General features: G+C 47.4%; 1 protein-coding gene across 7 annotated transcripts in view; it reads left to right on the top strand.

The window, feature by feature from the left end:
* The first annotated feature begins 8,751 nt into the window (after positions 1-8,751).
* LOC142590438 (uncharacterized) overlaps positions 8,752-16,727 on the top strand; it is a 49,624-nt gene continuing 41,648 nt past the window's right edge. For all 7 annotated transcript variants that reach the window (XR_012830133.1, XR_012830130.1, XR_012830132.1 and 4 more), the window contains exons 1-2: positions 8,752-8,846; positions 9,356-9,465. The gene's annotated coding sequence lies outside the window, so the exon portion shown is untranslated. The remainder of the gene's footprint in view (positions 8,847-9,355; positions 9,466-16,727) is intronic.

Below are 16,727 nucleotides of genomic sequence, written 5' to 3' on the forward strand. Positions count from 1 at the left end.
TGTTATTTCAACATTATTTTCTAGATATAGTTCCTGTAGAAAATCAATTACCTCATTACCGATATCTTCAGCTTTTAATATGTTCCACAGGAGTTCCCTGTTCACATTGTCGTATGCACCACTTATGTCCAGGAAGGCTAAATACAGAGGTCTATTTTCCGCCTTAGCTATTTCTATGCACTGGGTAAGCACGAACAGGCTATCATCTAAGCGCCTACCACTTCTGAACCCGTTCTGAAGTTCTCCAAGTATTCTATTACTTTCTACCCATGACTGCATTTTTTTTCACCGCCTGCATCGCCAGCCTATATATAACTGATGTTATCGTAATTGGTCGGAAAGATTTTATGTTCTTCTTAACATCTTTCCCTTTATAAATCAAATTCATTTTACTCTGTTTCCAACTGTGCGGAATTTGCTTATTTGTTATGACTGCCTCCAATGCTTTTATCAGCGTTTCCTTGCTTCTTGGGCCAAGTTCATTAATTAACTTGATTGGAATTTCGTCTATCCCCGCGGACGTGCATTTTGGAACATTTGCTTCCGCCTTTTTCCAGTTAAAATTGGTCAATTCTAAGCTGTTTTCTATTATGCTATTCTGTGTTGCTCCCTCACTTGGGGCGATTACCCTATCGTCTTTCCTAAATGACTCTGCTATAACTGAACCAATGTAGTTCACAGCGTCATCTCCCTCTAAACAATTTCCTTCGGCATCGTGAATCTGTTCCTCTTTTCTGTGATTAGCTTTACCCAGCCAGCTTATATGGTTCCAGAATTTTCTTGACCCCCCTTTAGTTGCATCGCGAACTTCAGCCAGCCAACGATCAGAGGACTGCTTTATTTTAGCCTGGACGAGGACCTGCACTTGTTGTTTCTTTTGTCGATAATATTCCCATTTTTGGCCTATTTCCTCTTCAGATAACTGCGCCCTCTTTGCTTCTCTGTGTTCCCGAGATGCCCACCGTCGTTGTTCGATGGCCTCTCTAATTTCCTTATTCCACCAACTTCGTGGCTTCCCCTTTCCTCTCCAGCGGTTTACTCCTTTTACCTCTTTTATTTTTGTACTAATGAGTAGTTCTAACTGATTATAATCCCACCTTTCCATGGGATGTTTCTTTATTGCTTCCTCTATGCCAGCCGCTATTTGCGCTATTTGCGCGTCATTTAATTTTGCGTACTCTTTTTGGCTTCCCTGCATTTCTCTTTTGAGTAGGGCTCCCAACTGTAGACTAATACGCTTATGATCACTTCCGAGGCTGTACTTCCCCTCTTCGTCTATTTACATTATTGCTAGCTTGCTATACAATCCCTGCGACATTAAGCAGTAGTCAATGGTCGTTTGTCTGTTACGGGACTCCCACGTGATTTGTCCCTCACACTTAGTTTCTCTATTTACTATAACTAGGTTGTGTCGTTCACAGAAGTCTAGCATCAACTTCCCATTACAATCTGTGTATCCATCCAGATCCTCGATGTGGCCATTCATGTCACCCAGCAGACAAATATCGGCACCTTCTCCAAACTGCTTTATATCGTGATCGAGACACTTCACTAGATCTTTGTTCTCTTGCCTGTATTTGTCCCCTGTCCCTAAATAAACTACTCCTAGCCATGCCTTTTTACCGGCAATTGTACCTCATACCCAGACATCTTCTTTGCAAGTTTACTTTATTCTTTGCCAATTTGTTCCTTGGTGTATGAGCATACCTACTCCTCCTCCCTTCCTCTCCGTTGTTGTTCTATTGCTCCCTTCCCAGACGTAGCCTTCAATAAGCGGTGGGTCTTCTAGATCCCTGAGGTGTGTTTCGCATAGCGCGTATACACCTACTTCTTCGTCCTTTAACTGCTGTTCTATTTCTAACCACCTCGCTCTCTTTCTACCGCCTTGCATGTTTATGCACCTGATCCTGGTGTTATAAATTTATTTGTAGTTTTCTTCGTGGACCTCCTAGTGGCCATTTTATTGGCGCCAGCCTCTATTGTTGCACTTTCTACACTGTTTCTACCCACCCCTACGCCATGAGGCGCAGTGGACCCCCTAAAAAAGCTACTGCCCGACCTGCCAGGCGCCAGCCGATCTCGGCACCTAGCCTTCCATTAAAGTGGATGCCATCTCGTGTAAAGCCTCCGCCAAAGCCTGCTCTATGCACTTCTCTGTTTATGTCTGCCACTTCAAATCCTTTCTCCTGGCTTAGCTTTCTTACTTCACAATTTACAGCCACAACGTCCTTGGCAATTGCTCCGTTCCTTCCTTGCACTTCCGGCACTGTGCATACCACGATCTGGACTTGCTGTGCTATCGCCCTTAAATCGTCAACTCCCTCCGCTAATCTTTCCACTACTTTTGCAGCTTCACCATTCAACACATCATTTAGCCCCGCCGCTACCAATACCAAAGTGCGCTCTGCAACATTCTCAGAAAGCTCGCTTTTTGTTTCTCTCAGTACTGCGTCCATTGTCCTGCCTGGGAACGTCCCGACTGCTACCCGCTTATCACCCTTTGCACGCTCCATTATAGCTCTTTTGCACCTCCTCATATTTGAATCACCACCGATAAGTACTAGGGCATTCTTTCCCTCCCTCCTAACTTCCAGGTTGTGCTTATCATTGACTATGAGCTCATTCCTTGGGGTTAGCTTGTTCCCCTCCTCCCCTCGCGCTCGCTGGCGCCCCTGTGGCTGCAGCGTCGCCTCCCGCGGGGCGTGTTGCGCTGCTTCGCCGATTCACCGGCGGCGAGCTGACTACCGCTTGCTCTGCCACCCTGCCCCCGACTTCGCATGTAGGGTCTACCCTACTTTCTGTGCTTTTGCCACCGGCTTGGTGTCCCGATCCATCATCCTCCGCTGCGCTCGTCTCAAGCGCATCGAGACGCCTATGTAGTTCTGCTCTCCTTTCCCTCTCTTCTCCAAGCTCAGCCACGGTTCTTACTCATTGCGCGGCCTGCACCGCTTCCACCTTGACCAACTCGGCGACTTTCGCCTGCAAAGCTAACCTCCTCTCCCGCTCCTCCCTCAGGTCTGCTTTCAGCTCCTCGAACTTGGCTGTCCAATTTCCTTCCAGTTTTTGGACTGCTTCCCTGACCCCTTCGCACAGCCTGCACGTAAAGCTAGACTCCTCCGCGTCTGCTAAGCTCTGGAAACTGGTCTCGTCGAGGGAGCACCAGCGCAGGCACTCGTCGCACTGCACTTGCTCCGCGTCCCCCGCGGCCTTCCCTTTCTTTGGTTTCATCGCTAGGCCTACGTCCTTAGGCTCAACGAGCACGTCCGCCAAATCACTTCGAAGAGCTGAGATAGTTAAATAGGCCTATCAAATAGGTCCCTCCTAGCACCTAGGCCTAACGAGGGAAACCGCCAGACCTAGACAAGGCCGGTACGTTTACCACGCTTACCACGAATTCAAAATTTGCGCTCCTGCTCCATGCAAAATAAAACACTTCAAAAACATCAGCTAATAAGAAGAAAAAAGAGTACTTAGCTACGAACGAAGTCGCTGAAGCCTCGACACAGGAGCGTCCGCACGCCCAATTACTATTTAAATGCAAAGAAAACCAGCAAATAAAAACAGAAGCAAGCTCAAAGCATGCACAAAAACTTATGATTTCGTCGTCGCCACGGAGCCCCGAAAAGCACGTCCATCCGCCACAAAATCCAAATCCAAATCCAAAATATTCGTTGGGGTGAGCGACGCCTAGCGGAAGGTACCGTTTGGCAATTTCTTCCAGGAAGGACTCTTCCGCTCCCAATTTCCCTTTATGTGAGTGTAGACAGACAGGCAGACAGAAAAACTTTATTCATAGCATGTGAGTTTGGACTCCTCTGGGTCCCTAGACCACCGCACGGTCCCGCACAGTGGTCCCGCACTACGTCGAAATGTTCATGCTCCTTTTGTTCATGACGTCGGCAGACCGAGCCACCGCAGTAACCTGCGATGTCGGGTCCGTAGACGAGAGCAGGACCTCCCAGTCCTCCCAGCTTGAGATGGCGGGCTGTCCCTGCGGGGGAGGACCGGCAGGGCAGCCAAAAAGGATGTGGGAGAGTGTGGCGTGAGGGTCTCCGCATAGGGAGCATGTAGGGGAGATGCCACAGTAGTGGGATAGCAGCTGAGGGAATGGGAGAGAGCGGGTCTGGAGGCGTCTCCAGAGGATCTGTTGGGAGTGCGTCAGGGAGGGGTGGGGAGGAGGGTAAGTCCGAGGGTCCAAACGGGGTATTTGCGTGAGCTCCGCAAAGCTGTGTACCCGCTCCCTCGAGAAACCCGGATCGAGGCTGTCCTGAGCCCGGCAAATTAAACCTCAGGCCAATTTATCGGCAGCCTCGTTTCCGGGGTTCCCAGAGTGAGCCGGCACCCACCGGAGCTCAACCCTACGTGGTAAATTCTGGGTGGGGATGTTCAACAAGTTCCAGGCAGGGTTGTGAATTCTGCCTCTGGCAAAGTTGGACAAAGCAGTCTTTGAATCGCTAAAGATGTATTCAGCATCCGAAAGGGCAAGGGCTAAGGCGATGGCGATCTCCTCTGCTTCCTCAGGTGTAGAGCCCGAGGGAAGATGGTGAGTTAGGGGTCGGGGTAAGGTTGGGTTGTAAGCAACTGCTACAGCTTCATGCGTTGTACATGCGGCATCCACCCAGATGGCTTTCTCGACTTGTTCGTAATACTTGTGGAGGGCATTTGCGCGAGCTACGCGGCGAGAGATGTGATATTGGGGATAGACGTGCCGAGGAAGGGGTTTCACTACAAGGGGTGTATGAATGTGTCGAGGAATGGCTATAAGGGTTGACTGATTAGCGGGTATGTTGATGCGAAGGGAGGCGAGGATATGGCGGCCAGTGGCGCTCGCGGCAAGTCTTAAATACTGCGTCTGAAGGTGCGCCTCAACTAGTTCAGGAAGCGTGTTATGCATGCCTAGTGCAAGGAGTTTGGCTGTTCTAGTACTTCGAGGAAGGTTGAGGGCTGCCTTAGTTGCAAGGGGGATCATGGCGTTCACGCGCTCGGTTTCCGTGCAGTTCAGCTTGAGATATGAAGTGGCGTACAGAATGCGGCTAAGCGTAAAAGCATGTACAACTTTCATGTTGTCTGCTTCGTCTAAACCCTTGTGCAGGCAAGATACGCGACGTAGAAGCTGCAACACTGATTGCGTGGAAGCCTTGAGTGTTTTAAGGGTATGGTCATTGCGTCCGGTATCCTGCAGGTAGAGGCCAAGGATGCGCAGGGTGGGAGTGATGGGGATAGGAGATCCTTGTAAAGTGATTTGGATGGGTGAGTTGGCGGCAGATTTTGGTCTAATTAGGAGGAGCGCGGACTTGCCGCGCTCCTCGAGGGGGAACATTCGACTCCTCGAGTGCACGAGGGGGAACATTCGAGTCCGATAGATGATACGTGAGCGGAGATCGTGTCGACTGCTAATTGTAGAGTTTCCTCAATTTCCCCGTCTGAGCCATGAGTGGTCCACGCGGTAATATCATCAGCGTACAGAGTATGTTTTAGGTGTGGGATGAGATTGAGCTTCTGGGCTAAGGGGATGAGAGCAATGTTAAATAAAAGGGGGGAGAGGACCGCGCCTTGCGGGGTTCCAAATTCACCGAGCGTATAAGAGGGTGTGCTGAGCTGATCAATGTGCAAGGAGGCAGTGCGGCCAGAGAGGAAGGCGCGAACGTAGTTGTAGGTCTTAGGGCCTACCTGTAGTTCCTGCAGTTCCCGTAAGATGGCAGCGTGTCGAATTCTGTCAAATGCCTTAATGAGGTCAACCGCCAGGATGGCTTTAGTAAGATGGGGGATGGTATCATCAAGCACATCGTGCGTAATTTGAAGTAGGGCATCCTGCGCAGATAGATGCGCACGAAAGCCGACCATACTGTGGGGGAAAAGGTGATTTTCTTCCATGTACGTTGTCAGTCGGGCAAGGATTATGTGCTCAAAGGTCTTGCCGAGACAAGATGTAAGAGAAATGGGGCGGATGTTCTCGAGGGTGATGGGCTTGTGGGGTTTTGGGATAAATATAATTTTCCATGCTTCCAGGAGGCAGGGAGGGTACCTGCCTCCCAGCACTCGTTAAGGTAGGTAACGAGGTGAGATATGGAGGCATCATCAAGATTTCGGATGGCAGCATTCGTAATTTCATCTTCCCCGGGTGTGGTATTGCGCAATTTCAATAGGGCTGCGCGAAATTCAGATTCTGTAATAAGAGCGTCAATGTGTAGAAGTCGGTCTAGCGCGTGGCTTTGATTATCCTTCGTTTGGCTGTCGTCTAACATGCGTTTCAGGAGGTTCCACTTAACTCCTGTCCGCATGCGGCCGTCGACTGCCGAACAGAGTTCGTGCCATTGGAGTCTTGTGAGCTCCGTACAGTATTGGTCTATGTCTCGGTTGAGGATCGCGATGCATTTGCGCAGGCGTCTGTTGAGACGTTGCTTTCTCCATCGCGCAAGTATCGAAGCCTTGGCCTCGAGTAAGTGTGCGAGGTGAGGGTCAACCCTTGGGACTTCCAGTTCCGTCTGTGTGGTTTTCGTGGCTCTGGTTACGTCGCCCTTTATCGCAGAGTGGAGTTCCGCGAAGGAGTCATACGTATTCGTGTCTTCCTTCCGTAACTTACGGAAGGTATCCCAATCCCAGTCTGTGAGGGTGAAAGATCGGGGTGGGGCCGTCGTACGCGTGTTTGGTATTTCTGTGCGTATGACGAAGTGATCGCTGCCCAGGTTCTCTTGCGTCTTCGTCCATGTGTAGTTTGCAACATTTCGGAGTAACGTGAGGTCCGGCGTAGTATCGCGCTGCGTCGACGTACCCAATCTGGTGGGGAACCTGTGGCCCGTCACCAGGGTGAGGGACAGGTCGTCTATTGCGCGCGAGAGGTTGTTGCCGCTAGGCTTGATTGTGGGGTAACCCCACGACGGGTGGGGGCCGTTGAAGTCCCCTGCGATAATGACCGATGAGTTTCGTGCCAATGACGTGGCTTTAGTAAGGATCGCATGGAAGGATTGGTTGTAGTGCGTGGGGGAACTGTAGACGTTTAGTACAAAAAAACTTTGTTTTAAGAATCGGTTAGGTACGAGCTCGATTAGGATCGCCTCGATGCGACTGTTTTTCGGTAGGACCTCGTGAAAGATGCCCGCAAATTTTCTACTAACGAGCGTGGTGATGCCATCTCCTAGTGTCCCCTCCTCTTTTTGAGACGGTGCAGTACAGGTGAGAGCGTAAGGGTTTCGCATAGGGTTTCCTGTAATAGTATTACGTGCGGCCTTTGGCGTTGAATTTTGAGGTACTGTTGCAGCGAGGATTTGCGTTTCGCGTAGCTAGCGCAATTCCGCTGCCAAATTTCTAAGGTATCCCGTGTCGTGTTAGCCATGATGGTTTTGGGAGGAATTTATTGCCGCCGAAGGGTGCGTAGTCGTGTCCATTTGTTGTGGCTGACTAGCTTTGTCTTTAATTTTTATGGCGACTTTGTTTTCGACAACCTCTACACGATTCGCTAGGGTATGAATACTTTGTAGGTTTTCTCGCGTGAGGCGCAGAATTTCGTCTAGGGTGTCTTGCGGTACATAACACTCTTCTTCCGTCTCTGGGAGCGGAGGGCGTTTGCGTTTCGCTGTGCTAACTTTTACATTTGCTTGTCTAGTTGATGATTTTTGCTAACACAGTGGCACTGATGTTACAAGGCTTTGATCGGTCACTTGGCAGCAAAAGCTGACTGCCCGAACCTAAAAAATGTCGAGGCGTGTAGTCCGCTCCTCTCTAAAATAGCGTAAAATGGCCGCTCCTATTGCCTTTTTCAAGCAGATTATTATAAATCACATTGCTTATAGAGTTCGTAATTTACACAACAGTTTCATTGTATAAGTTGTAAAACTTGTTTCTGCACTCTTTAGAAACTTGAAACAACCGTATGTTCGACGACAGAACGATTACCATTCATTTTAACTCTTAAAAGTTGTCCGTGAATGCGTCGTGAGTTCAAAAGGTGAATTACGCACACAGCTTCACTGCGTACGTATCTTAAGCACCACCATTATGCCACCGCCGTACTACGCAGAAAAGCTAGCTTTACAGTTTGAAAAGAGTTCCGTGACACGATTTTTTTTTAAGGCCTGTAGAGCAGCACGTATATTAAAGCACTTAAATCGCTTTTGCAAGCTTTCTACTGAACTAGACATCCAACGACAAAGATATGCTCACCTTTCCTTGAAACAGAATCGATCAACCTATTGCACATAAGGGGCGGAGGACTTACTCGTGAATATACATTTACTATACTTTTACCAGATCATCTGCCTTTCGCTACGGCACACATCAGTAAATCCTAATGTCATCTACGACATTAGGCTATTAGTAATCAACGCAAAAAAGCTAGATTATCCTATGACTCTTTTAAAACAATTTTTCCAGTCTCTTACGGCGGCTAAGAAAGGGAAATTTATGCTGTCGATCTATAGGATTGCAGTTGCCACTTACGCTCGTTGTTTACATTTCTTGCACCGCTCCTCCTCTTCTAGTTTCACTATTCAAACGCAAAGCATTCGCAAATATCTGTTTTATTTTGTATATTTCTGAATTTATTCATTTACCGCCAATACAAGCGCATTGTGCCTGTCGAAATTGCAACACGAGCGCTGAACAGATCACAGAAGCAGACGACAGCGAACAGGTTATAGCTAGCGCCACTCTGCTCGTACGTTCTGTCCCTAGCGGCAAAAGGGCGTGCTGGAGCAGGCGTGCTGGAGCAGGGAGATCTGTGCACCTCTGGAGATCAGTAGGTCGTGCAACCCACTATCCGTACTAGTACACGATGTCATGCTGTGTTTACGCATGTGGTGAGCGGGCATAAACTTCCCTGCTGCTCTCGCTTATGGCCACCTCCAAAGGTAAACATGGATGAGTGCACGAATCAGCTCATTATTCATACGTCCGTTGCTTTCTTTGTTCATGTTGTTGCGGCACGCTTGTACACACAAAGAAGGAAAGGAGCGGGTGAAGAGGACTTTGTTTTTGCTGTAGCGGCCTCGCTCCATCCAGTGCTTTAGTGTCGAGCCTTCTAAATAGACGTCTCCCGCATTGTAACGATATGTCATGCGCGCAACTTTGCATCAGTGGTCGACATTGTCATAACACAAATACGGTATATTACACAGGTAGTCTGTCTGCCTTAATTTTGTCTGCTGTTTTTAGGACATCTATTACGAGCTACCCGGACGAACGCTACGCATTCGAGAGTTTACAGCTAAAAGAACAATTTTCCTTGTTGCGAGAGGAGCACTTATTTTTTTTTTCGCATTGCGACAGTTACGCGGTGAAGTGCTCAAGGCACATATCCCTGGGTGGTTGTACCGTCATTTATCTAATTTGTTTTACTGTGCTACTGCTGTCGTTACAGCTTCTGCTCATCTTAGTTGTGCCCGTCAAAATATATAGCCCATCTCTGCACCGTTGACAACAATTACCTGCAAGTGCTGATTGCTGCTGGTTGGCTCAGTCCAGAATCAGGTATGTACGTACATCCATTTGCTCAAGGCATTCAGATGCTTCTAATACTTGAGCTGCTGCAGTAAAGGGAGATTGAATTAAATGTCGTTTGAGTGATGCGTGACACCCTATCACTGTTGTGCTATACAGGTGGCAAGGCATCTTCAGATCTAGGCCAGTAAGGCCGACCAGTTATCTGTTGGAAGTTTCCACAAAGAATTAAATGCGAATATAAAATTGTCTAGGCCAGAACTTTTATATTACTGTAGGGCCCTTGGTGCCTGATGCAATCACAAAAGAAACAGTAGAAGAACCCAGAAAATTTGTGCCCAGCTGCCCCACGACAATAAATCGTACAGAAATAATTGTGTCGCAAACTGCGACTGAACGTCTGCAGCTTTGAGTAATTTCCTTGTGGGACTACTGTTGCTTTTCGAAGTCGTTTGTGTCAGGTGCACTATCACTTGCCAGTTGCGTCTTCAATGTCTGACTCATTGTCATAAGGCTGCGTCTATCTGTACAATGCAGTTGCTACACCACGAGCGATGTCTGTGAGTAATGGCGAAGGTGTTAGTATAGATCAGGTCTTGTACAAGGAAACGCCAGTCGCCTGAAACAATCGCTTAAGTTGTTTCAGCATCAGAAATAGCTCTGCAAGCCTGCAGGTATGCTTAGATGTCTCGGTGTTTGTCTGAGTTGTGATCGGCAACTGTTCGTATATTGCTCTTACGGTGGTATATTATTTAAACTTTGCCACTTGCTCTGGGCTTTGTGTAGCAGTGCGATGTACTGTGCATTTCATTATGACATGGACGTGTGGCTGTGATGAAATCTTTTGAAGGGAATTTCTTTGGCTCTTTCGACCATTTTCGTTCTTAGTTGGATGTCTGTAATTGTTGGTGGTCGGACTCTGCTAGGAAAACATTCGTTCGCTTTTCCTTGTTCTCTCATTTGCTTGTTCTTTTGTTTGTTCACCCTTTCATTCCTTTAGGCTATTCGCTTACATTGACAGTTATCATCTATGGTCCCTGCACATTTTCTTCACACAAGTTCATGCTCTAATTTGCCAGCAATCTTACTAACAAGGGTTTAGGGCTTGCACTCTTGCTTGCTAACATTGCACACCTTTGATAAAGTTTGGTCACACCTCCATTACTACAGGAACCCATTTCTTGAGTTGTACGTCACTGTTCATGACTTACAAGAGGGTTGAGTGTTGTCATTCCCTCTCATGGCCAGATGTGTTACAACATAAATATAATTATGGGGCTGTATGTGTCAACACTACAATCAGATTATGAAGCATGCCATAGTGGCAGACTACGGATTTTGACACCTTTGTGTTCTTTAAAGGGTCGCTGAAACGGTTCAGGACCCGCTGTGGTTGCTTAGTGGCTATGGTGTTGGGCTGCTGCACATGGAGGTCATGGGATTGAATCCTGGCTACATTTTGATAGGATCAAAATTTGAGAATTCCCATGTTTTAGGTGCATGTTGAAGAACCCCAGGTGTTCTCCCACTACAGTGTGCCTTGTAATCAAATGGCAGTGTTGGCTTGTAAAAACACAGTTTAATTTTTTTTGAATGGTTCAAACAGGTTTTGTAGACACATAGGGTACAGTAAACGTTCGTACCACAATTTGTGTGAAGCATCTCATATTAAGAGAGCTACAGACAATTACGAGTTACCCTCCTCCATAGCCATACATTTTCTCCTAAACTCATTTGCCGAGTGATCGAACTTTAGCTCCACCTTCACTGGCTTTGCCTCATGATGGGACGTCGTGTTATCTACTTCTGGTTGTCTTGGAGCCAGTGTGCGAAGCCTCTACAACCTCTCTACCAGCCGCCTGGCAGTCGGTTCCAAACGCGAGCTATCGAAGCAGTGTACGTTGTGAGCATTCTGTAGCAGCACCAAGTGTGTCCGATACTCTGGTAACCACGGGTGAGCTGGATGCTTTGATGGGTGGGTGGAGGCCTAAAGCCCCTCCCCATACTACTATTGCTGTAATGAAGGAGTTTTAGCCTAGACGTATGTGAGCAACCTGATCGGTCTACATGGTCCAAGCACCTGGTGGTGCAGAGCTTAACCAGCGAAACGAAGAGCTAATATTGCTGTAACCAAGCCTAAAAATTTTTAAACATTTAGAAAAACATGTTCATGGCTAAGTTCCTATCAAAAATTTACACCGGCAGGAAAATACAATGCGCTTGGTTACTGCTATATTAGTTCTGTGGTTGAGCACTCTGCTACCAAGTGGCTGCACCATGCAGGGCATTCACATTTGTGCTTCCACTCGTCCAATAAAACGCCCAGGCCCAGTCCGCTTGTGCTTGGGTTTACTTGAAATGTCGCACATACGAGACACTGTTGTGGTATAGGGCAATCCTTCAGGGTGACGTGATGGCCGCAAATGCACAGATGCTGGTGCCGATGGTGCTGGTGCAGCCACTTCGCTCACATGTTTGCCTTGCCGAGGAGCATGATATTGCAGCTTGACATGTTGCCAATCGCTACGTTTGCAGCCCACAATGCGAGGGTGAACTGTATTGCTCGCAAAAATACAGATTCAGAGCAACACCGACCGCGCAGCTCACATCATAATGGAGCTTGTTGTAACACAAGCAGACATTTATTGTATGCCGGAAGTGCTTAAGTGTAGCGATAAATTGTCCTTGTGCATTCTCTTTCTGGTACTTTCTTTTTCACAGAAACAAATTAACTTAGATTTCAACTATTACAAACCACGTTTGTTCACCGTAAAGTTGGGAAAAGTATCGAAAATGCGCCCTGAGCAGTGAATCGGACAGCTCGCCCTAGTGGCACCATGTGGTCACCTCAAGTCACTTGATCAGGGGAGGCTGAAAACTCAAGAGGAGTGGCGTGCTGCGATTGGTAGTGAAGTACAATCACGCTCAGAATGAGCCACAACACATAAGCGCATGGCAAAGTGTCGTGTGTTGAACATATTTAAAAGGTTATAGTAAATTACACACTTTTTGTCACCCAATTATCACAAGTGCCAACTCTAACAACTCAGCACATTTCTACAAAATCGTGAAAATTGTTTCAGGGTCACTTTAACGTGCACTTATATCTAAATGCAGAAGCGTTTTTGCATTTCACTCTGGTCGAAATGCAGCTGCTGCAGTCGGGATTGAACCTGCGACCTTGACCGTAGCCACAAAGCTACCGCCATGAGCACAGAAGGGTTGATTTCACATGCTGCTGCTTCTGTTTTGTCGCCTAGACCCTATGGTGACGTAATGAAGCTTGGCGTGTACGCACCCCGCACCATTTGTCCACTTGGCAAATTTGCGTGGTGTTTATATTTCCGAAATAGCAGAAATTTAAAATATTGTACCTTTAGTTTGCGAGCAAGGGCTGTCGTTTTTGCTTTTCTTTTGTCACTTTTTCCCTCTCCTTCCTTCCTCTCCCCCCTCTGTATGGAAACTGGGAGTGAAGAGGGACAAGGCTGTTATTCACTTGTTTCCCAACTTCATAGGTTCTACCCATCCTCTGCATTCTATCTCCCCTCGGGACTAGCGCGTTAATAGAAGAGTAAAAACCGCTGCAGTTTCTGCAATGATTTTGGGGGGGGGGGCTCACGGATAACTAAAGCTGTCAGGAGGCTTATCTGGTGATGACCCAGAGCGTGTTGTGCAAATGCGGCACAATGTAAAAGTTGAGACGAACCTCTTGCATCACCTTTCCTCTCTACGTCGCTCCTGCCATGTACATGCACACTTTCAGCCACTGCTCGAAGTGGCTTGTAAGGCAGTAGCAGCAGTAAAAAATTCGAAGGAACATGCAAAGAAAGCTTAGCTTTAAGAATCCATATATAACGACATGTTATCATAGCACGTTAGACGCAACCATCAGTTATGTCTTCTGGATGGTGTTTTCAGACTGTGCTTGACATTTGCATTGCTAAGTTCCCTTTAAACAAACAGTGTTGAGACAGGGTGGAAAGGTTGCCTTATTAGACTTCGAATGTGCCACCATTTCCGCGCAGTGCATCTCGCAAAGCCACGGAGAGCATCGCAGCTTGGCGCAAGAGGCGCCAGCTGCATTGCATCTGCACCACTCATAATGGCACTTCATATGGATCCGGAGAGAGAAAGAGAGTGAAAGAAAGAGGGCTAAAAGTGAAAGTGAAGCTGTGCCTTGGCACCCCCCTTTCTGCCATTTCTCTCTCTGGGTGAGTGCGGAAACAATGTGGAAAACTTGCCGTAGAAGCAGCCCAAAGCAGCAGACAGCCCAGTTTGTAAATGATAGTGCTGACAGAGCACAACACCGTGTTGCTTGAGACGAAGCTGCAAATTTGGAAGACTGGAAGAAGTATGATCTCGCAATCAATGATATTGTTACACGGGAAAATGCAGACGAGAAGTTATATGCACGTATATTTACAAAATGAATATGCTGCACATCACCAAAAGGCAACAGCCCGAGCTAGCCTTTAATCATTGTCTCCAAACCGCTGGCCTCTTCTGCATCGTAACTACTACCCTACTACCACCACAGTACTATCATAGTACTACCATAGCACTACCCTCATCGGTAAAAGTGCCAACCTGGTGCAACTAAAGGCTTGGCTCGGAAGCACTGTAGTAGGCCTTGAGCCTACTGACATGAACAACATCACTGGCATCACCTGGTGGAGCATGTGGCAGGACCTTGTCTAAATCAGGAAAGGAGCTTCTCTGAAAGTCCACCTTGACAAGAGGGTGACCACAGGAACATGTGCACACCATGGAAAAACTGTGCGTCACAGTGGCAGCCATTGTACAGATGCTGGTGGTTTGTGATGCTGTCAGTCAAGCACGGCCAAGTTGGCAAGCTTGTTTGGCCAGGGTGATGGCACTGCATGTACTCGCCTGTTGAGGAGGTTGCAGAAAGACATGCAGTATCCAGGGGCAAGGTTGGTTTGCGACCGTACAATAAATAGAAAAATTGTGGCAGCGTCGCGCCGAGAAAAATTATAGGCAAATGTAATGTAAGAAAGGGCAATGTCCCAAGCGTAGCAGTCCTTCAAAACGTACATGGACAGCATATCTGTGAGGGTACGGTTCAACCACTCTGTCAGTCTGTTGGCTTGAGGATGGTGTGAGGTTGTCAGCTTGTGTTGTTTGGTGCAGGAACGCACAATGTCGGTGATAACTTTCGACATAAAGTTATGACCACTATCAGTAAAAATCTGTTTGTGTATGTGTAAAAATGTAATCTGTATGTGTAAAAATCTGTAAAACGTCAGTGGCCGAACTGGTCAGGAGAGCCCGTGTGATTGGCGCCACCCTTAGCAGGTGGCGTAATCAGTTTCAACGGCTACCCATTTGTTTCTAGTGGATGACGCAGTAAAAGGGCTGAGGAGCTCTAATCCAACATGGAAGAATTGTTCTGCAGGGACGGTGATCAGCACGTAGCGCCTGAGGCTCTTTCTGGTGCTGGCAGAAATCGCAGGCAGCAACGTCTTATCGGATGGAGCGAGTGAGACCGGACCAATAAAAGTGGTGGCGGATGGGGTTATACCTGAGAGATACCCCAAGGTGTCCTGCAGTAGATGCATCATAGAACTCAAAGAGCAGAGTGCATTGCAGAAGTTTGGGCATGACAAGAAGATAATCAGACTTGCCATGGGAGAATTTCCTTCGTTAGAGAATGCCAACCTGGAGGACATATCGGCGAAGAGAGGCATTGTTAGGTGAAAAGTGCAGATGCTCAATGAGTGCTCGAAGTGATAGGTCTCAGTACTGCTCATCGGCGTTGTTAGGGAAGGCAGACACAGAGAAAATGCCATTGGCGGTGCTACAAACAGTGTCGTCAGGCTCGTTGACCGGGTAACGAGACAGGCAATCAGTGTTCTTGTGGAGACAGCCAGATTTGTAAATGACAGAATACGAATATCCTTGTCAGCGTCACGCCCAGTGAGGAAGTCGACCTGTAGGGTCTTTCTGTGAGCACAACCAGCAATGTTCGGGCTGGTGTGTGATGACTGAAAAGGGTCGGCCATATAATTATAGGCGTAGCTTTGCAACTGCCCAAACTAATGCCAGATACTCGAGCTCAATGATGGAATGGTTATGCTTGAAAGTTGGGAGGTGTCTGCTGGTACAAGTGGTAATATGGTCGTTGCTGTGCTGGCATTGTGCCAGTACTGCACTGATTCCGTGGCTGCTGGCATCGGTATGAACTTAGGTAGGTGCAGAAGGATCATGCCTTTCCCTGTGAGTTCTTGACAATGACCCTGTCATCAATCAGTGGTCTCTTTGTGACGCTCAGGATAGGGTGACATTGTTATCTTGAAATGAGCTGTCATTTCTGGGTGCTCGAAAAGCTGAAGATCTGGAGCGTGACTGCCTGCTCAGGCAACGCTGATTGAGCTTCCTTGAGTGAACGATGAGACGTGATCAGCGCCCATGATAGCCACATGTCTGCCGGTGAAGCATCTTTTTTCTGAAGGATTGTCAAGCACAACACCCCTGCCACCAGACGGCACATCAGGACGTTGAGTTGTTCGATGCAGCTCGGCTGGCTTGATGCTTGCATTACTCCGAGCCATTGGGATGCAGGTTCCGAGAATTAAGATCTTCTGGCCAAAGGCATCTTAATAGGTGGGCTCTGACTTGACTGTATAGATATTCAAGATGACAAGCTCGAAGGAGCGACCTTTGTGAGCCCTGCACAATGCCGCAAGTGCCACATGCAGGCCACTCATCGCCAAACTGTACAAGTTGAAACAAACAAACAAATACAAAAAAAGGGAAACCCTGAAACACAAGGTTCACATTAATCTGGACAAGTGCCAGGACTCTTTCAACTATGTCTCCATGCAAATAGACAGAGAGCTTATGTAATGAACCTAAGCAATCATGAATTAGAGCTTCCACAGATCAGGAAGGCGAAGGGAGAACTGGCTTTGATTAATTGATATCTGTAACACTTAGCACAAGATAGCTACATGATCATGACATAATGCCAAGTTGCGAAATAAATAAAATGGAAAACCGTCTACAAGCCCTATCACTTTCCTAAATTGGCTCAGAAGGCCTGATTTATTCCGCCTTTCTTCTAGTTCACTTTTAAATTGTGCTACTGTAAAGCTACGCTCTACCCAAACGGGAGGCCATATCTATTTATTTATTTATTTATTTATTTATTTACATGTACCTTACAGGCCTTCGAGAAGGCATAGTGTAAGGGGGGAAATACGGTAACATATTATTATGGAATCGGGAAAGAAATAAACATCAGCATAATAAAAGGAGTACGCACAGAACAT

This window comes from Dermacentor variabilis, chromosome 8, assembly GCF_050947875.1.
Source record: "Dermacentor variabilis isolate Ectoservices chromosome 8, ASM5094787v1, whole genome shotgun sequence".
NCBI lineage: Eukaryota > Metazoa > Arthropoda > Arachnida > Ixodida > Ixodidae > Dermacentor > Dermacentor variabilis.